This window comes from Gallus gallus, chromosome 1 (genome assembly GCF_016699485.2).
Source record: "Gallus gallus isolate bGalGal1 chromosome 1, bGalGal1.mat.broiler.GRCg7b, whole genome shotgun sequence".
NCBI lineage: Eukaryota > Metazoa > Chordata > Aves > Galliformes > Phasianidae > Gallus > Gallus gallus.
Genome location: NC_052532.1, coordinates 142625306 through 142648093, shown reverse-complemented (window position 1 = coordinate 142648093; position 22788 = coordinate 142625306).

The following is a 22788-nucleotide window of genomic DNA, read 5'->3' as shown; positions in this document are numbered from 1 at the left end:
AAATACTCTCTGTTCAAAGTTATGACTGTTTTTTTTTTCTTTTTTTTAAATAATCCGCTCAGAACCAAGAATTGTGCCTTCTAGATGGAACTGTGCCTTCTAGATGCAGCACATGGAGTGGGGATGTTGTTGTCCAGATGCCTTCACATCCTCAGGGTCAGGACATCTTCCCAGGCTAGGAGTTCAAACACTCTTAAATAGGCATTGAGCTGGGACATGTCTTCTATTTTAGTTTGTTTTTGATTCTTGGGTATTAGGCAGGAAGTAACCAACCAAAGCATGAACATGTAAATTCCTCAGTTTTCTCCTATTCTTCCTCTCAGAGGTCTATGCTAGATAAAATTCCTTGAGGAGCTGAAATTTGCAGTGCATGCACTATGAAGATATCAGATTTATCCTAGAACTACTGTCACAATTTGATTGTTAGGGATCCACAGAGACAGAGAAGAGATAATTAACTTTGGTGCTTGACTGTCTGCTTCAACTAGATATTATTTTACCAATTTACATGACAGTCTTAAAGGACAGAAAGTTTTTTTTTAAAAAACAAAAATCTATGGAAAGAACAAAAAGGTCTTGGCATCCTGTAATGCAGTAATGCCATAAAACTTTGCTTGTATAGTCCTTGGAGAAAAGTGCAATAAACCTGCAATTTTATATTATGAAAGATACAGATAGTTCCTCCTCCAAATTTCCCTTTTATCTGCAACTTATTTGGCTTCCAACTTCAGTTCTCTCTAATACAATTGCCTGCTTTTGTAACTGCTTAGTACAGTGGAACTACAGATTTTATCCAGACAGTTATCAGGTAGTACACTTCTTTAGATACCACAGAATATATACTTATATTTTTAGTTTTGTTGATCTCCGTGGGAATACCATTCAGCCTCTTTGTAAATGGCTTTGAACTCCTGCCACATTTTCATGCATATTCTACAAGCTTATGGATGTGCCTATTTTTATTTTGGCTGCCAATTTCTGAGATGTAGAAAGGTGTTGATTTCTCTGCTACTAGCATGTTAGAGGACTTAATTCCGCATCATGGCTAAGATACTGGAATAGCAGCAGTGCTGTGCTCTGATTACCCAAATGGAATGTTTACACTACTTGCTTTTTAAAATGATTGTCTTTATGTGCTTCTGAGTGAACTAAATCCTTTTTTCTTCTTAATACTAGACCTCATGCAGTCCTGAGGCAGCAATAGGAAAAGTACTTAGTTTAGAGTTGTTTGAAGTACTTTGGGAGCTTGCTCCTTGTGCTATACAGTTGCACACAGGTCCTTATTCCAGTCCTTACTGAGGGCTTAGAGGTCATCTTCATATTAAGATATTCTTTTACACATATGATGCTCTGTCTGACATCACATGGCTGCCCTTAACTCTCCTTTAGCAAATTCTGAGTCCAGGTGTATGTGCAATGTGCTCAGGATCCTGTGCTCAGCTTTGCAGTTCATGCACAGCCACCAACGACCAGCCAGGGAGCTCTGGCTGCACCGGCTGATGCCATCCCCTCACATCCATCTTATGCTGTTCATTTTAGCTGAGCATTTCAGCTGGGGAAAATTTGGCTGCACATTTCCTGTAAGTGATGGGAAATAATGTATATTTTACCTGATTTATTATACAGTTTCACCTTCCTCTTGTTCTCTTGTTGCTGAGTTGCAGGTAAATAAGATGATCACAATTACTGAAAGCCCTGTGGTTTGTGCAGCGTTAGATTTTTCTATAATGAGCCATCATTATGATTTGGGAGAAGCTTGTTTTGCTTGAATGGTTTATCAGAGGTTTGGTGTCTGTTAATTGTTTCTTGGCTTTTTTTTTTTTTTTTTCTTCGTAATTTTTATTCTCTGACTGTTCTGTTCGGGTTCCAAGAGAAATGTACTTTTTGTTTATCTAATACTTTAATTAAACTACTCTGCATTGTTATTCAAGCATATCACTGTTGGTATTAAATAATAGAAACAAATTGCCAGCTGCAGGACTAAAGTCAGGGACACATTTTGGAGGAAGTTATGCAGCATTATTGACGCAAATTTGTACTGATGCACTGCAAACATACAACTGTTATGGAAGGCAGAATTTTCTCCTGTATAGATGGTGTGGCTGTGGGTTGTCTCACATATGTAACACCCTGTGTTTCAGTTCCTTCAATGGAGTGTTGGGGTATGGCCCAGCAAATATCAGACAGTGTGCCTCTTGCTCTCCTGAGGATGAATGAACTTCCTCCATAGACTGAGCTCTGTAAATCAATTACACATGTCCTGAACCAGACAGGGAATTGGTGGGCATTGTGTGAGGGGTCACCGACACTGGGGGACAGCAGTCCTGCCAGTGCCATTGTAGGAGTGCACTCCTGAGGCACTGGGCACATCTATTCACTGTTGTGAAGTGGGATGGTCCATCAGACACTGCAGAGCTCAGTGGCTGCAGGCTGTGTGTTTGCTTGTCTGTGGTTAGAATGGTTTCATAAGTCACTATGCACTTATTTGTAAACACAGTTCAATTTTAACAGCAGGAACAAAACACAACCCACAGGACAATCCATAGACCCATGCTGCAAACTGAATCACTTCACGAGGCACAGGCTTTACAGAAATGTTTCGGAATGGTTATTTGACACTCCTATCAGCTTGAGTTTAACCTGTAATTCTTTGTGGAACAGGCTCCCCAGGGCCGTAGTCATGGCCCCAAGCTGCTGAAGTTTAAGAAGCATTTGGACAATCCTCTCAGACATTAGGCTTGAATTTTGTGTGGTCCTATGTGAAGCCAGGAGTTGGACTCAGTGGTCCCTGTAAGTCCCTTCCAACTTGGGATATTCACTGATAATGTGGTTTTATGATTCCATGGACTCAGTTCCCAGATTGCTCAGTTCTGCTAATCACTGGTTTGAGGAGCTTCATGAGATTTGCTGTGTCTCTTCCTAATCAGAATATCTCTCGCCTTTCCTCCCTTTGTAGTGTTTCTTTTGCTTCCCTGTTTTGTTTCCCAAGATCTATGTAGCATCCTTATGGTCATGCAGTAATCAAGTTATATAACAGAAACAAGACCATGCTGGAAAATGTCATCTTCATAACTGCAAGGCTTGATCCTTAATTCTAACCTTGTCCCCGAGTTTTGTGGCTGCAGTCAATCACTCCAGTTGGAAGGATGAAAGCACTTACTGCCCCTCAGGTCCATATTACTGCTTTGTGGGTTAAGAAGCTTGATAGTTCTGTCAGGGTATTTAATTGTTATTAATTTGAATTTAGTGACTAACTTCTGTTTGCATACTAGTGACTTAAATATGTGTGAATTTCTTGTTTATTTACAGTGATTTCATCTTTTATTAATCAGGTCAAATGAGGCCTTTGAATTCACTACTGTGAGGGTGGAGCAGGTGCACAGTGCTTTGCAAATGTCTGAAGATGGATACATATTTAAAAAGAATGCAGTACTCCTCCCTGACTTATTCTACCTCTCTCACACACTGTACGGCAGGCCAGCAACAGAAAGGTTTCATGTAGGACAGGTAGTGCGCTGTTCAAAGCATTTCAAGACTGTAGCTGTGAGTAGAGGACCAAGGCTTGCAACTGACTGATCTAAAGAGCGCGTTACGAATGTCTGTTACTTCATCTTGATATGCACTTTTATTTTCTTAAGAGAGCAAAATACTTCTGAAATAGATGAGATTTCTTAAAATATCAGGCAGGACTCACTGGATTCTACTGATTTTGAGTATCGTACTCTTTCCTTGAATAATTCAGTGTGACATGTAGCTGTCAGATATGCAACCCAAATTCCAAAACTAGTTCATATCTGAATGATAATGCTCAGTAAGTCACTGATGGTTTTGCGTTTTTAAAATACAGTCTCCTAGTTATTTTAATCCTAGAGGATTAAAAAACACATTCTTGATACACTCAGAAAGGGAAACAGGAGATTGAAGTTCTGGATAATATCAGAACATTCATAGTTGTAAAAGAGAACTGAATCTCTATGCACAATTACTGTTTTCCTCCCACTTAAGCTAGTTAAACTGAATAAAAGAAGTGTTCAGGCTGCACAGTACGCAGTGATTGTACTTTTGTCTGCATTTGTCAAAAAACAAAACAAAACAAAAATAAAAACCTGCTTCAGAGAAAACTTACGGCACAAAATTATCTATTACTATCTATTTCTAGCATATATAAATTAATACCACTTCAAAACATGCGACAGGAATGCACTGTGCTCTTGGGAGAAGAGACTGCAGAGGTAGGCGTGGGTTGAGGAGATTCTCTGCAGTTTTAAGGGCTATGTGGGTTCTGTCAGTGGAGCACACGCAGTCTTCCTCTCTGCCACCTCACTGCCTCATCCCTGGGCAGACAGGCACATGGGCAGGGAGTCACAGGAGAGCAGAGAGGCATCTGGAAGTGGGAGCGACAGTGTTTCCCTAGGAAACTGTTTTATTCTGCCTGTGCAGGGCTACGCTGTACCTGAGCTTTCCCAAAGTGCCTTCATTTGATTTCTTAAGACTTTGACCACATGCAGTTTGAGGATAAGTCCATACTTCCAAGTGTCTGACAGTGTGGTCAGATGTGGGTGTTTATGGCATATGCACTCAAATCTTGCATCTGGAGTGCACTGGGACAGGTGCACACCAGCTGCATCCCACTGACATGCACTTCCTGTGCAGTGAGCTAGGGAGCATGGGCACAGTGTGTTACCTTGAGGAGCCTGGATGTAGTGCCAGGGGTTTGTGCTGTCCCTTTTGGGTCAACAAATCTTGACAAACAAGATTTCCTAGTCCCATGTGCTTGTCTAAATTTGATTTAATCTGGATGTATTTACACTATGACTGGAGAAAAGGTTTGTTCTGAATCACAGAGTAAGTCAGCTCATGAGTTTGTAGGGCTTCTGAAGCAAAACTAAAGATCAAATTGTAATAAAACAATCATAAATAGCTTAATAGCTGAGCTCTATGGCTAAATTGCATTTTCTGCAATATCAATTCATTGCTACAAGAAATAAAGCAAGAAGAAAATAATAGCAAATCATACTGACGTGGTAACTAGCTGAGACTACAAGGATGAAAAAGCACATAATTATTGTTTCTTACCACTTCTCTTAATCTCTCACGAAGCTCATTTGTATGACCTCTAGCTACTTTTCTTTGATAATATATAGCATAGTATTCTTGAGCAGAGAGTAAGTCAGTTAATCTTTCTGTCAGAGGGGTATTTTAACAATTCACACAGTAGCTGGAATTAGAAACTGGTGAAGCTACAGATGAGATGTTCTGCAGTGAGTAGACATTAATTTTACCCATGCTGGCGCTCCAGAGTTGACCATCTGGTTCAGTAAATAACAAAATTAATTTACATGTTGACCAACTATCAGCAGTTTCCATTACATTAAACACCTGTTATCACTTACAGCCGTTTTTACTGAATTTGATGCATTAGCTGTGTGTTATTGGTGCTAAGGATGCATACAAGAATATGTCATCTATTTATATGGTTCAGATGTTGCTTAAACGATCTATTGAATTTGCTGAAAAGTTTATGTGAGAAACAATTGTATTCAGGGATACTACCAGAGAGAATTCTTAATTAAACATTACCAATTACTACATCCAAATATACTGTCCTGTGTGTTGTGTTACAGGTTGTGAGTGAGAATTATTACATGTAGTATTCCAGTGGCTCTTCCAGTTCATTTCAGGCTTTCATCCAATTATTAAGAGAAAAATTTTTAGATATTGTCATATTCTTATTACCTGCAGGTAAAAAAAGATCCAAGGAAATCTTGTCAAGCTTGCCAACAAACATCCCCAGATGAATTCTGCAGTAGTAGAATCTGGAAGTAAGCTTTTAGTCTTTCAAGATATATTAGTTCCTAAAGATTTGTGGTTTTAAGATATTGTTGCACAGTCATTCACAAAGAAAAACAATTTCTGATGTCAGGCAAAAATTTCAGATGACAAGAATCTTGATTTATGATTTATTATTACAGAGTAAACAGATGATCAGGCAATTTCCTGGGAAATTTGCAGGTATTATGAACAGAACTTTATGGAAGGTGGGATGACCTGTATACTGCTTCTGACTCCTTTGTTAGTCAGCTGCATAGCCACAAATAAAATATTTTGTGTGGTCCAGATGTAACACAGTTGACTTCCTCTCCTGCTTTGTCTCAAACTGGGTAATCAGCAAGTCTCTTGCTGAAGGCCCAGAGGGACTCCAGTATAAAAATGAAGAACAGCAAAATTCTCAGTTGAGAAAAGAAGCATATGTTTGTCTCCTATCTATCTATCTATCTATCTATCTATCTATCTATCTATCTATCTAATCTACGTATACCATATACATATATATATATATATTTCAATCTTGCTTTCTCTTTTACTGACAATTTGCTTTTCATATTTGCTTTTAGAGCAATATGTTTATCTTTCACTTCAGTGCTTTCAGTCTTACTATGAGCATTCAAGTTCAATATGATGTTAATTTTGTTGGGATTTCATGCTAGAAGCTTTCAGCCCACAACTGTTCTACAGGTACTCTTCCTAATTTAGCATTTTAAGAATATAACTTAATATTTTCTAGAAGGGTATTAAAATGCTGTCTGAAAAGCTGAAAGGTAGTCACAACTCTCTTCAGTATACCCTCATCTAATTTTACAGGTTTCTGAATAACTCCGTTAATATTAAAGGTGATTGAAAACTTTTAATTTAGTGATCATTCCTATAATGTGGTCAGGGAAGAGAAACTTTGTCAGCTGAGGATGAAATTCAGGTTATTACCAGTTGTATTTGGAATAAGCTACGTAGCTACCTCCAGAAAGAATTTATTTCCATTGAAAATGCAACAGATACAAAGAGCACAATAATGCTTGGCATTTTTACCAGCTATGAACAAGAGCCTGTATGCCTCACTTGTAAAAATCTGCACCACTAGAGGTGGCCCACTGTCACTGTCACCACTGCTGAAATGCACCACCCACCACCTCACTGTGCTCATATCCACTATATGGTGTCCATAAACATTCAGCAAGTGTCAATGAATGTCAGTGGGTGCCAGTTTCTGTATGGAAGAATTCACTTTCACATCTTTGCTTCATACACATTTCCATGTCAGATGCCATTTTGTCAGACTACCCTTCTGCTGCCATCTGTCACATGGCAACAAAATATAATGGAATACTGGTGGGAAGGTTCACTGTCTACTGCCATCCCACCAACATTCACCTCTGATGTAGTGGGCTGACATAATATAAAATAGGAGGCATTACTTTTGGAGTAGAAATTTCCAATTTAAAGGTTATCACTGTACGGATGTTATAATATGGGACTTTTTAGTGATCACTGACTGCTCTTAGAAGTATTAAATGTCCTTAAAAAGTCTTAGGTCACAGCAAAATGAGCAAACAACACCTAAGGCAGTTGCAGTGTGTGAAAGATTCCCCTAAAGTTTATGATTTCATCCAGAAAAAGTGTTAAGGTGACTTGTACAAAGGCAATGTGGACATTCTTCAAGTGACTGTCCATGAGAATCTTTAGTGTATTTCAAATATATTAAGCAGGAATATATTTAGAAAGAAACAAGAGTAAAAAAGTAGATCAAGCATGAACAAAAAGAGGCAAATAAAACTTTTCAATTAGTCATACAGCCAATTAGTCAGTTCCGTCTCTTCCTTTCTCATGGGTACGGCAGAATGACAGGAGATAACAGAGGCCCCTGATTTTAAAGTTGTTCATTTGCGATGCTTCTGTCACCCGAGGCATTCATGAAATACTGTTTAGAAATCATAATATTAAATAAACTTTAATGTTGCTCATGTCAGACTAGGACAACATTTAGAGTTTGAAGTATTAAAAAGAAGTAGTGCCTACTATGTACTGCTTAGATCACAGGAAAATGTAGGTTGGAAGGAGCATCTAAGGGCTACCTACTTCAGCCTCAGTGCTGCTGACATGGTCTTCTGTTGATGTGGCTAGACCTTAGGTAAAGTTGTGAAATTATATTAAAAATAAAATAAAATAAAAAAAGGAATATCAGAAACTGACACATAACTTCTACAGCAAAAGAAATCAGAGTATATTTTGCAATAAGGCCCAAATTTATTTTTATTCCAAAGTAAAATGACAAATAAATTTTCTTATTGTAAGAAAAATGTATTTTTATTAGTCCATGTAATGGAATGTAAGGCATTCCTCTGTTAACAGGACAAAGCAGTTCAGGAGTATGACCTTAGTTATTTTGGGAGAAGAGTTTGGCAATTATTCTTGTAAACATTGTCAAAAAACAGGAGTATGGGAAGAACATTATAGACACAGTTATAATTTATCATTCACTTTAATCTGTGAAGAGAGAGGAAGAAGCATTTCCTAGGTGTGATCCAGGTAGTACATGGCTGTAATCCCATTTTGAAGATACGCCTCTCCCTGTCTTTAGATGGGGACATGGTGACTCACCAATAAATCTAAACGGATCTGTCATGGATCTGCCCAAATGTAAAATGGATCTGAAGAGCTGTACCCTGAAAGTGACCTTTACTTTCCTGTAAGCTTAAAAGAAGCCTAAGAGGACCAGCACAGATAAAAATGTCTACAATTGGTTGAAAGAAACAAATCCCAGAAATGAAGCAGTGTTGACAACCAGTTGAGGAACAGAAATTATTACTACACAGTAATGACATTTTTCTGACATACTGATGACCACTGACATAGTGCTGCCAACAGGCTTTGGTCACAGAATCTGATGTTTTTGTGTATAAAATAGTATGTACACGAAGAGAACAATTTACAAGATATGCTGAAGAAGACTACCCAAAGTGAAATAACAGTTCCTTTTCTGTGCACGATTTTGCCACTAAATTGATGGAGATATATATTTAAAGGTATACAATTGTCACAACTGTTCTTTAATGGCAAGCTTTCTTTATAGGCAAGTGAAAAAACGTAGACAAGGTGGGCATCTGGAGTTGAAAATAATAATAATAATAAAATGTGCCTTAATATGCTTTTTTAAAAAAATATTATTTTTTTTTTATTTTTTCCTGTTTCAAGTAAATTCTGGTGATACTGGTTTTCTCTTAGCTTTCTCTTCTGGAGACACTACACATTTCACTGGCCACACTGACTCTTGTTGAAGCAGACTAGAGGTAAATGAAACTAGCAGCTGTTTCTCCTGGCACTTTGGATTGATTTGAGAGTAAGACGTTTGCCCTAGGGGAGAAAGGCATTGCATCTGTGTAGATAATGTTTTTTATTTAATAATTTATGCAGCTCACGAATTTCCTTGTAACAGTACACCCTAGGGAAGATCACTGAGCACAGAGACTGAACTTAGGACCCTGCATGTGAAACTATGAACGACTGTTGCCAAAAGACCCATCTTTGTCTAACAAGGCAACAAGAACTTTATAAACCACATCGTGGCCTGCCCACTCTAGAGAGTGCTGTTTCAGTCAATCACTGTTGAATGAGCTGATTGTCACCCAGCCAAATTCAGTTTTATTAAGTAATTCATCAAATTTATTAAATTCCTCAAAGCCCATTTAGATGTCCCATATTAGCAAAGCACTAATAGTAGACCACATTTAGCAGAAGAAAAGGGCATAAGGAAGAACAAGCTACATTTTTTCCCCAACAAGTTTCTGTTTCATTTTCCTGCTGCAGTTGTAAGGTCAGTGCAATAGACCAGGAGCAGTTGTTTCTAGCCTCTGCCCCTCTTGAGGCAGCTTGTGTCTGTGTTGTTGGGGCTAGGATCAACCTTGAATTCTTCTAGACTTAACCCAAAAGAACAGGACAGATTTGATTGATCATCTTTGAGTGGAAGGAAGGGTTTCTCGTTCCCTCTTGTGACTTACCAAAGCTCTGAGCTACCTTTTTCACATGCTGCCAGGATTCTCAATAAATTCTTAACATGCCTAGAAAGCAAGAGAAAACATGCCAAGCCAAGCCAAAGACACATGGATCAGCCTGCTGTCCTCGAGAGGGAAGAGTAGCAAGCACTTGGGGAAGGGACATGAGAACGAGGATAAAAAGTGGTGCTTTTCTTCCCAGTAGGAACTTGCAGGTTTGGCAGACTTCCCAGCCAAGGCACTACCCACAGGCTGTATCCATTCAGATTGAACAAAGTTCGATCAGAAGTTAATTAGGGCTTTTGGCTACTTGTGCTGACATCAGCAGAGCAGCAGAGATTTCTGGGAAGCTCAGTGAGGTGGTTTTATGTAGTTCTGTAATTATCGTGCAGCAGTACTGTTCGGTTGCCGTGACCTGTATGAGCAAGGTCATGTCAAGAGAGCAGGGTTAGCTCTGTATCTTGTCCACAGATGGAGGGAGACTTTCTTGAACATGTTAGCTATAAAGAATCATTGCTACATTTATTTCAGAGGACTATTCTTGCCCTGGAAGCATTTGCAATCATTATGTTGTGAGCATTTATGGAGGCACTGTTGAGGGTTTTCCAGCCCAGCCACACATGTCGAGCAATGCTATTTGTTTCTGCCACCTCACTGAAGGAGCAGTAACTCTGCTTCCAGCAGGACAGCCGGTGTTTATAAGTGTCACAGTTTCTGAGAACATTCCCTCCAGTCACACTCATTTGTTTAAACTGTTTGCAGAAGATAAACTCAGAAGGGCCACAAGTGCAGTTAGAAGATTATTAATTCACATTTTTAGCACAGACTCTGCCTGCCTCCCTGATGGAACAAAGTATAACAGCCTCAGTGGCACAGAGAATAAAAGTGTAATAAATGCCAACATGTTGCTACCTCGATAAGAGGCAGCCATCACCCCCAAGTACTGGTGCTGAGCAGAGTTGGGAGTTCTGCTGTAAAACACTGGCCACTAAAAACTGCTGGTGGTGCTCGGCATGAATCAACAAAAATAGCTGCCAGTGCCTTCAATGCACCACAGTAAAAGGAGCTTCTTTCTCCCTCTCCTCCCTGCTGCAGCATTGCAGGAGTACCTATAATTTAGCTCACTGAATGAATTGTTTGTGATCTCAGAGATTTAATGCCAGATTAATTATTGTATGGACAGCAGCAAACAATTATTCTGTATCTGCTTGGACATTTGCTTGGTCTGAACTGCTTGACTAAATGATCAAGTAGGGTGGGGAGGGAAGGCTGGGATTTTTCAAAGGTGAAGAGGTGATTTAGGAATGCAGATTCTGGTAAATGTTTTGTGCTGCCAGATCACATAGGACTAGTATAAAAAAAACATTTAGATATGAATATTGTTTTCTCCCACTGAAGTCTTCTATGTACCTGAAGTTCAACTGCAGTGTGTGAAGACAATCAATGAAATCCTGAGAGGCCTGAGAAACTCAGCATTCAGGTCATGAGGTCATGGTGGGTACATGAACATTTCTCTGGAGAGACCTGATTTGCTAGAACCTGTGTAACAAGGAGGATATCACACAAAGGAGTTGCAGATAGAAGAGCATAGGGACATCCTCTCTCCTCATTCTCTGTGTGAGGTTTTGCAGCTAACCTATGGAGTTGAAGCACTCCAGTACATAGTTTGAAGTAGCAACTGCGAACAACACCTCCTCCCTCTGATAAGAGCCCACACTCCTTTTTAGTCCTTTTCCAAATGGGCTTAACCTCAGGAAGTTCTCACCTGGAGCTATACTATTCCCTCCAAACAAGACAATATGAAGGACTATGGCCTATATTTTGCCCCGTTGGAGAGCTGCTTTTGTTATGGATCCTGCTCCTGTTACAGCTTTATTTACAGCAAGCTAACAACATAGAAACACCACTGGAACTAGGGTCCCCTTCTTGACTCACTCTGAGCAATTATTGCTGAAGAATTTAGTGAAACAAACCATAACGTGCTTCAGAAATTCTGGGAGCCCCTGAGGCAGAGAAGTAGCTTTAGAAAATGCATTTAACTGAGAAAGTATAAAATGGCTTAGGTGGCTTAGTGGAAAATGTCCTGAGTTTCAGTTTTGTAAATGTGTTACTTCAGAGGTGTGGTAATAAATATTAATTTTATTTTGACACTTGAAAGAGATATTTGAATGCTGGGTATGTGCAGTGCAAAATGATTAAAAATTATTGTGGTGTATGAAATTTATGTTTTAGCTAGTGTGATTACATCCTTCTAAAAATGTGCAAGGCTGTAATCTTTCAAAATTGTTTTTGCAGTAGAGAGATTAAAATTCAGTGAAGCACTTCATATATTTTTAAACAATCATGATAATTTGGAAGTGACTCAATATTCTATTTTAAACGTAAGTCATAACGATCCATGCTCAAATTTTGTTTCCAATAAAAATAACCATGTCCAACAGTCACAGACATCTTACTGCATATCAATCCATAAAAGTACTGAGGGAACAGTGGTGTGAAATCATCATATTGATATGATCTAGTGTGGGTATTAACTTCAGTTTCCATTTAAATGCTCTTCAGAAGACAGTTCTCAAGATGATGAAGGCAAACAGGTAACTCCTCAAAGGTCACAGCAAAAAAGGTTTCTTAAAATATAAGCATACAGATGACAGATACTCAGACACTAATTGTCTCTGTTTATTGTAGACATGGCAGAAAGACCGAATCAGTTTCCACTTGAGATCAGTCTTTTATTTTAGAATGCAGGATGGTTCTCCATCCACCCTTTCTTCCTCCCTTGCCCCTCCTCTTATACTAAGTGCCTGCCCTGGAATTTCCCCGGTATGGCGGCAGAGTCTGGACAATTTGCTCCAGGCTGGGATTAGACAGCAGCCAAAAGTCTGTGTGGTCGCAGTTCTGCTGCATTTACTTTACAGATAAGGATCTTACACTGAGGTTAGACTGCTGAGGGTAAAATTAGAATCAGAGTATAATGAGAATAAAGTTGATGTGCTTCTAAATGGAATACAAAAAAAAAAAAAAAAAAGAAAAGTAAATGGATACTCAAATATTTAAAATGCATAGCTCTTTCTTACTAGTCTGAGCTAGAGCTCTCATATTCAGTGGTCCCCCTGTCTCTGGCCATTGAAGGTTATAAGGTTTCTATATTTTTTTCTGGAAAATGGTTTACTCTTGTGTCAAATGGACAGCAAAGAGAAATAACAATCTTGAAGCTGTATGCTTTTGTCTTCATAGAATCATAGAATGGCCTGGGTTGAAAAGGACTACAATGATAATCTAGTTTCAACCTCCCTGCCACGGGCAGGGTCGCCAACCACTAGACCAGGCTGCCCAGAGCCACATTCAGCCTGGCCTTGAATGCATCTAGGGACGGGACATCCACAACCTCCTTGAGTAACTTGTTCCGGTGCTTGACCACCCTCTGAGTGAAAATCTTCCTCCTAATATCTAACCTAAACCACCCCTGTCTCAGTTTAAGACCATTCCCCCTTGTCCTATCACTATCTACCCTCGTAAACAGCCGTTCCCGCTCCTGTTTATACACTCCCTTCAAGTATTAGAAGACCACAATGAGGTCTCCCCAGAGCCTTCTCTTCTCCAAGCTAAACAATTCCAGTTCCCTCAACCTTTCCTCATAGGAGAGGTGCTCCAGCCCTCCGATCATCTTAGTGGCCCTCCTCTGGACCCACTCCAAGAGCTCCATGTCCTTCCTGTACTGGGGGCTCCATGCCTGGACGCAGTACTCCAGATGGGGCCTCACAAGAGCTGAGTAAAGGGGGACAATCATCTCCCTCTCCTTGCTGGCCACTCCTTTTTTAATGCAGCCCAGAACACAGTTGGCCTTCCGGGCTGCAAGCACACAGTGCTGGGTCATGTCCAGCTTCTCATCCACCAGGACCCCCAAATCCTTTGTAGGGCTGCTCTCAACAGGTTATTCAACCAGTCTGTATAAACACCTGGGATTGTCCCGGCCCAAGTGCAACACCTTGTGCTTGGCCTTGTTGAACCTCGTTAGGTTCCCACGGGCCCATTTTTCCATCATGTCTTCTGGTAGAACTATCAGGCTTCTTCTTATGTACTCAGCATTGACTTTTCTTTCTATATTTGAGGCTTTCCAAGGCCTTTACATAGTGTGGACAATGTTATTTCAGTGGCAAACACAGGCACAGATTATTTCTTATCTACATGGACCTACAGCTCCTAGTCTGCCATAAAGCATTAAGTGGACCAGGCAGTTTTTCTGTGTCTTGCTGTTTGAATCTATTGGGCAGTGTCCCTGGGTGGACTCCAGACACGGCTAATTGCCAAGACAATCAAACGAGCCTTCCCCACTGCTGCCCTAGCCCTGAATGGGTGCTGTGGGAGTGTGCCCTACTGGGACCTACCACTTTAGCTCCTGGCTCACTGCAGTAAGCACAACATCTCTGTCTAGGCTTGTAGAACATTACTGTTGCAGAAATTCTTTTTCTTGGTAGAAATAGTGGTAGAAAATATGGTAGGAAACCATCAGATAGGTTTATTTGAAGAACTTGAAACAGCGTGTGGGTGATGTCTCTTGATGCTAACTGAAGGGGTTTTGATGGAAAAACTTTTTTAGAACAGCATATTTTGACAAACTTTATGATTTGCCCATTAGAAGTAACTAAAATTAGAGAAAGGATTAAAGATGCAAGGCAGAAACAATATCTGAAGAGTTCTTGACTGTATAATGTAGTGAAAGCACTTTCCTTTGATACCTTAAAGGTTCTTGGTATTGAAGATTGCCCTTAGAAAATGGAGGTGATTCCCAGATGACGCTTTCAGGCCATCTGTATTTGGTGAGATGCTTTTAACGGGCACATTCTCCCCATTTCTGTTATCTGACCGTAAGGGAAAAAATGCATTAAAGAAGGATATTCTGAGAATGTGAGCATACCTTGCACTGAAAGACAAGGCTGTTTCTTCACTTGACTTTGAATTCTAGTAATCACAGTTAACTCTTGTACTGATGCTTTAGAGAGTTACCAATCTGTATTAAAACTGAATTTAACTTTGTCACTCTCTTCTCATTTATGATTTATTTATTTATTGGATAGGAGATGTTACTAAAATCAACTCCTCATGGGAATTTAGACTGTGCTTGGGAATCACTGTTTTCCACTCCTGCTCAATAAAATAGGACTTCAATGCATTGTGGAAAATGCGTTTTTTGACAATATAAAAAGTACAGAAAACACAATCCACTACTGCTTGGTATAGGGGCAGGTTGTATCAATGCCAAGTCCAAGATACGTCAGAAACATCAGAGAAAATATGAATCTGTCACAATGTCCTAATCCAGGAGCAAATACTTGAACTACTTGATCAGAGAGTATCCCTGCTACAGGATATGAAGAACTGCAGAAATGTGCTAAACTTCTAAAAAAATGAACAAAATTTACCATCCAGTTTTTGAGTAAATTACTATAAAAATGAAAAAGTCGGTGCAAGTCAGCTTTAAGGGTATGCCAGTATGTCTCTAAGGTTATACCATTACTCAATAAACGACTGAAACAAAGTTGGTACTCGTGGCATTGCCATATACCAAAAGTTGTGAATTTCAGTCAGCAGATTGGTTGTGAAGTGCCATATTTTGCTTCATATTCAAAACTGATGCTGTCATTGTGTGATAGTGTCATCATTATGTGCTCATGTAAACTGCTTTACATACAAGCTATTAAAAACATTTAAATATCTATTTATTTATTTTGGTGGAAATAATAGAGATGAAAAATTAAGGTTAAATCTAAAATTTGACTTCAAGAGTGTATTTTCCTCTTTCCTGTTAAGGGATATCTAGTATTTTTTTTTTTTTTCTGGTTGCCTTAGCTTTTCCTTCTTAAAATCACGTTTGATCATCCCTGATAGAAACTGCATTAAACACTGAGCACAGGAACTCCTGCTCACATTCTAAAATGTGCATGATATTGTGTACGCGTACTGTTGTTTATGCAATCACAGCAGTCTAGTTAGTCTCTTATTCCTGAGCAGGACCTGTTGTTCATGGAAGCAGTACTGTGTAGTTCTGGTTTGAATTAATAGATAGGTACAAAATCCAACAAATATTCTTGAGTTCCTTTTCCAGTAAAATACTGACAATTTCAATATCATCACTGAGGACCCTGTGGCAGGTCTGTATTCTGAACATCAGAAGTTGTTTTGGCACAGTGCTTGTTCTCCACAACAACTTATTTCTGAACTAATCTGAAAATTCAAATTCTGATCCCTCACTGAGAGCCTTGGTTTGCCTCTCCTTCAGTAATGGGAAACCTTAATGATGTGACCTCTCTGCTGGTATCTCAGCAAAGGGGAAACACCTGAAGTGAACGAGAATACACCAGTATCAGTCTCGTCTAATCACTGATCCTTCTATTAAAAAACTTTGAGAGGATTGCAGATGTTTTCTGTAATGTAACATATTCTCTAGATTTGTAAATATAAAACCAAAGTAATTGGATTTGGAAAATGAGCTCTTTTTCAATAGGTAGAGGAGTCACAACAGGGTTTTCAGGCCTCTAGTGACTCTAGCTGAGCTTGAATTTATGTTCTTGAAATGAAAGCAATGCATGTCATTACTTATTTCCCGAGCCATACCATGGTGTTAGTATATTATCTCTGATGTTTTTGTTTTTGGGAATAACTTCAGGCAAAAAGAAATTGTGCTTCTGCAACTCTCTTTTGGGAGCTCACACTGACAGAAGATGATGTCATGGCTGCTGCATTTCAATAGCTGTGTCTATAAAATATCTCCCTATATAAATCTATATACATAGTGTTTGAATCAATTTATCTCAGTCCGTTACTTGTAATTCTCAAAAAGACAGCAGAGGACTTGCTGACCAAATTTTGCTAGATGTATTTTCTGTTTCCAGCTTCCAAAATGTTTCAACAAGATGAGAGAACATGACCTTACTGTGAATGAAATTAAGGTTATTAGGTGGTCAGCAACAGGAGTGAAGATGCTCTCTGTTCTGCCAGTGGAAACATGGTAGATCTCAAAACAAATTCTCTAAAATCTGCTTCACATCAGTAAATAAATCTGAGAACTTGTAGGTATTAGTGGAATACAGCACTGTGACTGGAAGCAATCACTGTAAAAAAAAATAAAAAAATAAAAAAAGAGAGAGAGAGAGAGAACCAGACTGCAGCTGAAAAAGAGAAACATGAGTCCTGCTCACATCTATTTTCCATCTGCTTTATCCCAGCAGAGATGGCTATTTTATTTTATATCGGGCTAAGACCTGGTCTTCAAAAGTATTCAATGAAAGAAGAACAGCTGAAAGAAAATTTCTATTTTCCTAAATATGATACGCTTATTCATGTGAGTCATTCCACACTGGGTAGGGGCATGTAAGGGAAATTCTCCATGCCATGGAAATTCCCTGTCATTTTGAAGATTAAGGTCACTAAGTAGAAAGCAGAAGGTTACTTATGACAGAAAGACTTTCTGCAAAGGTTCATGGCTCACAGGAGGGAACTACTGATTGCCTGAAAGGCCTGAAGAGGCATTAAAAATGAGAGAGGTTCTTCCCAGAGGCATGCTTAACAAAGAGCCATCCTTCCTTCTTTGTGACATGGTGACATTACTTTTTTAATCCACCATAACTGCTTTTTGATGAAAAGGAGAATGGTGACAATACAGCCAATGAACCTGACTGCTTTTCCAACTGCTATTCAGAAAAAAGTGTATGTGTTTAGAGAAAGTTGGAGGCTTCAGGATTTTAAGGCATAAAACTCAAAGAAATTATCAAAAAGCTACCACTGATACACACATAATAATAGTATAATGGCAGAAAAGTAATTTAGTTTCTATTATGACTAATTCTTCTACTATTTTTAATAGGAAAACACGTACATACTGTTACTTGACAAAGGAATAACACTTGCTCCCCACTTATTCACTTATTATACATATATATACATATATAAATATAGTTTATTGAAACAGATAATATTCTTCCCTATATTTCCACTTAATACAGTAATCTACCTTTCATTCATGTAAAAGAGAAGGACAGGCATATACATTGTTCCCCAACTTTCACTTGCGTGTTCAGTCTCCCCTCCCCCACCAGTTTTCCCTTGCATTTTGAAATAAGAATACTTTGGAGACAGTGCCTAGGTCTGATTCTAAAGTCAGGATTAATCTTTAGAGATTGAGTGGCTTAGTTATAAGTAATTTTTTTTAGCATTTCTTATAAAGGTTTTAATGGAAGACTGTTTAACAAATATCAGTTATTTTCATGATTGTTTGGAATATTAGTTTAAAAGGTTCAGTTCTGTAAATTCAGTTGACAGTTTTTCCAGCAGAGGGCAAGAAAGTATAGCAGTTGAATATGATGCTATTTTCCCGGGCAGCTTCAGAAGAAATGCTAAGCAGTATAGCCTAAGGAGGGAATGTGGAAGCTAATAACCATTCCTCTTCTAGGTCATAATGGCTTTTAAACAGTCTTTAACTCTTCAAGGATAACCATGGAAAGACAAAGTAGGAAAGGAGTGGAGGGGACTACCAGAGCAGTCAAATGATGTGCATTGCTTTGTCAGCACCAGTTCTTTCAGCTGAGACCTGATTTCTGAGGCATGTGAGAAAAAGTATGCATGGTATCTTTTCACCAGTGCCTGTGCTGACCCAATATTTAGACTAGCTGTGGCATGAGGAGGCACTCAGCTGTCTATCTGATGCAGAACTCCTATCCTTAGCAGTCATTACGGTATTGGAGTTTGAGCCCATGAAGCGTGGCCAGCATCCTCTCCAAATGTCTTGTAAACCTCAGATGTTAAAAGCTCCAGCTGATGCTCAGGAATAAGTACTTGAGCTTCTGCATCAGATATAAATAAGGTTTCCCCATAGCAGTGCATGTGTTGTTGTGGTGAGCATGTGTGTGCTAAAGACATGTGGAAACATCCATAACTTTCAGCTGTTCAATGGAGTAGATTAACAGAATATTAAATTTAAATTGGTTAGGCAGCAGTATGTGTATATGAAGGTGTTTCTCAACTTTTTTCATTGCAATGAGTTTAAAGAATTGCTAGAAAACTAGAAAAACCTCAATGTCTCTGTTTCTAAGCTGTGGCTGCTTTGTTTGTGCCATTTTTCTTGCTGTTGACAGGTCTTGAACCAAAGATATTTGATTGGGACAAAATTTGGAGCTACCAATTCTTTCCTAATTTCATTGCAGTAAGTGATATAGCTCTTGAGTAGGTTATATCATATTCTATTTTGTTTCTATTAATGGGGCAATTAATTTTATTTCTTATGATAATGATAATAGAATTCTGAGGGATGAAACAAGCTTTGGTTGCCATAGCTGACTGGGCAGGTTGTGCTCTCCATATGCAGCCTAAATGCCTGAGAAGAACAAACAGAAGTATTTCAAACAGCATAAAAACCTTTCATTTTTATGTGATAATAATAATAAAAACAAAATTATACTGATTATATTCCAAAATTAGGAATGGTAGAAAACATGTTATTTTAGAAATAATTATATGTTTATAGTGTTGCCAACTATTTTGGAACAGGAAAATATCTGTCACAGTGAAAGCCATATGTCAGTTTTCATAAAGGTAGTTTTGCTTCTCTATGTGGTTGTTGGATGTGAATATACTACAAGCCCAAAGTTCCTAAATTGCTTAAGTTTCTAAAAGCAAATTCTGCTTATACAGTCATTAATACCTGTTTTATGATAAAACTGGCATAACAGCACAATGAGCTTGTAGCTCTGGTCAACATAAGAGTACATAGCAGTGACCACAGGATGGTTCTGGTTTTCTTTTAAACAACACAGAACGCTCATATTTTACATAGAAAATATGTGCAACTGTACTTTCTTTTTTTTTTTTTTTAACTTGTTTTTGTGTTTTCTCGAGTGCAACTGATTTGTTTATAGTAGCAAGATATAATGATTAATTTATAGCTAGAATTGTTTAATTTTTTTGGTCTTTGAAAACATATCAGCACTTTTATACTGGGTTACAGAGGAAGCATACCTGTAGTGTACCCTGTAAAATGTTAGTTACCCTTACATCATTTAGTGTTTGTTCATGACTCCGTATTTTTCCTAAGTCACTGTAGCTTGGATCATTTAGAAAAACAGAAGATTTGCCTTTTTAAATCATAATTTTTGTTTCTTTTTCCCCAACCTTCAATATCCAAGGCAATTTGAGATGGGCTATTTATTTTCAAAATTTCAGTTTTAGTAGAAAGAAAACAGTTTTTCTTTGTATTTACATATTTTGGTTTATAAATCAGAAACAAACGTCCACGTGCTCACCTCAGATCTTTCTAGGACATTCACACTCTTCTAAGGGATAATGAAAACTCATAAACAAATGAACAGCAAAAGTTAAAGTATTAGTATATTAAAACATTAGTAGTTACATAGAGTTTCTGGAGGCTAATTGATGCCTAAAGTATACTTACTAAACATTGCATAAATTTAGAATAATTTACTTGATTTAATTTCAGTGGATTTTCTGATTGGAACTGAGAACAGATTTCAGCTTAAAAAACTACAAAAATATTTTTGACTGCCTGATTATTGAAATACCATAGAACAAAGGACAGCTATCTCTAACTCAGTCAAGTGTTTATTTAGGGGGGAAAAAAAAAAAAAGAGAGAGAGAGAATGCATAAATTGTATAGTAGTTTAGATCAATTTTGCTTTTCCTAATCGTTGCATTAAAAAACTTCAGCGAAACAACTGGGTGAATGATAGTTGTCATGTCATCTTCTGACCCATCAATACCTGATTTGTCACTTGGAATATGATTCCATCCATGCTGCTTTTATTTGAAGTTCCCATTAGAAATAGATTTTGGGGTGTACAACTCTTTTTTCCCATAACATTCAATATAATATCAACCATATGTTGTCTGTAAATTTTTGTAAATACCTTATGAGAACTTATCTATTCTCATTCTCTCTTATACCAACGCTTGTCTGAAGCGTTTGCATAAACACAACGCTTTGCATGAAGAATGCAAAGTCTTGCGACAATATAAAAATTCTCTGAATGTAACTAAAATTATTATAAATGTTTTGGGATATTTTAAAAAGATCTTTGTGCACTGTTTAGAACTGCTTCCCAGAGCTCTGTTCATGTCTGTACAATTTATCCAAAATCATAGTGGATACAGATCACAGATATTTAGCAGGTGTTCAAACATCCAGGATGCATAAACTTCGTAGAAGTCTGTCATCACTTTTAAAGTGAGAATTTAGTATCGTGATTAAGTTTATTGTGTGGATATATAAATTTAATCTCACATCTTTTCTCTTGAGTATATAATTTGCGACCATGAGTTCTGACCCAAGCCACTCTATGATTCTATGACCTGATATTAAGAAACAGTTTTTGTTTTTTTTCACAAATTTTGACTTTATTTTTATGAATATGTGAAAGACTTAAGCACAAATCTCAAATCAATTGCATTCTGCCATAAATTCCAGACATTCAATTCTTTTGCATTTTGAGAACCTCAGCCTTGATGATCACTTACCTTAAATGAAAAAAATACATGCATATTTTCAAGCATTGATGCAAGCATTCAGAAAGTTTGTAAAGTTATCAACAACAGTCATACAGAGAGCAGATCTAACTTTGGGACTGTGATTAAATACATGAACAAAAACAAACCAAGCCCCTTAAATTAGTGATACAAACTTAATGAAATTAGTAATCTTAGACAAATTAGAATGATTATTATACAGTATTTTGCAAGGAAGGGATATTTTTGGTTTACTGATTTTGTTGTATCCTGCATTTTGAATTTACAATGGCTACAAATATTTAAATACAAAAGGCCAATCTGCTCTATTTTATTTGAGTGGTTTACAGTGACAAGAGGTTGCATGTTTTTTGGAAAACTTATTCACATCTTGATAATGCAGAAGATGACTGAAGTGGTTCACTTTGCAGACCTGTACAAGCAAATAGGTTGGTGGAAAGGATGAGTCATGTAATGCTTGTAAGTGCTTTAGTGAGCACTGTAAATTTCAGACAAAATTTCAACAGGAGCTGGTATCTCAAATGCAGCTTGGTGCCATGGAGTGCAGTTAAAAGTCAAGAATAACTGACAAATTTGTATGAGTAACCTTTAGTAATGCCTTTTTATAAAGGAGATTCTGATTGTTTCTCTTTGATGCTCTTTTCTATCAAGATTTATCTTTGTGGATGTTTGTACTGGCAGGGGTAATTCGCTATTTATGGTATGCAGAATTCATTAACATTAGTTGCTGTATTGTGTTTTTTAATCACCAGCAACATGTGTTACAGGGTACAAATTTGCATCTGTTATGCGTATCATTCTGAAGTTGGTTAGCGACACAGACACTTCTAAAAAAGTTGAAGTGACAACAGTGTAAAAGTAATTAAAGCAGACTCAACTGATGGTGTGCCACAGCCACATCCACATTCCTCTGGCCACAAAAATGGATTCACAGGCAGATCTTCATTGACCTTTTCAGTCTGTTTAATATTTTTGGTTAATGCACACATAAGAGTTTTGATTGGAAATACATCCAGGCTAAAAACGGAGAGGAATGTGAATATTTCCCTAGGCATGTTATTCTGAGTCTGAAAAATCTCTTTCAGTTGTTATTATTCTCTACACCAAACATAATTATATTATTCTGTGATCAAAAGTATTTCAGAAAAAAAAGATTTTTTTTAGTGCTATTTTTTTCTGTGAATGTTCTTGGCCTATAATTTGGCAGTAGCTTGACATGAAAAAATAGCCTATATAGCAAATGTCTGTTGTAAATTCTCTGTCATTTTGACAGAATAATATAATAATTTATGTTGGAATACATCTCTGAAGGTCAACTAACCCAACCTCCTGGTCAAAACAGGACTGATTTTGAAGTTAGATTAAATTTAAAAGTTAGACCAGGCTTCTCAGGGCTATTTTCCAGGTAAAATTTAAGTGTTTTGAAGTCCTG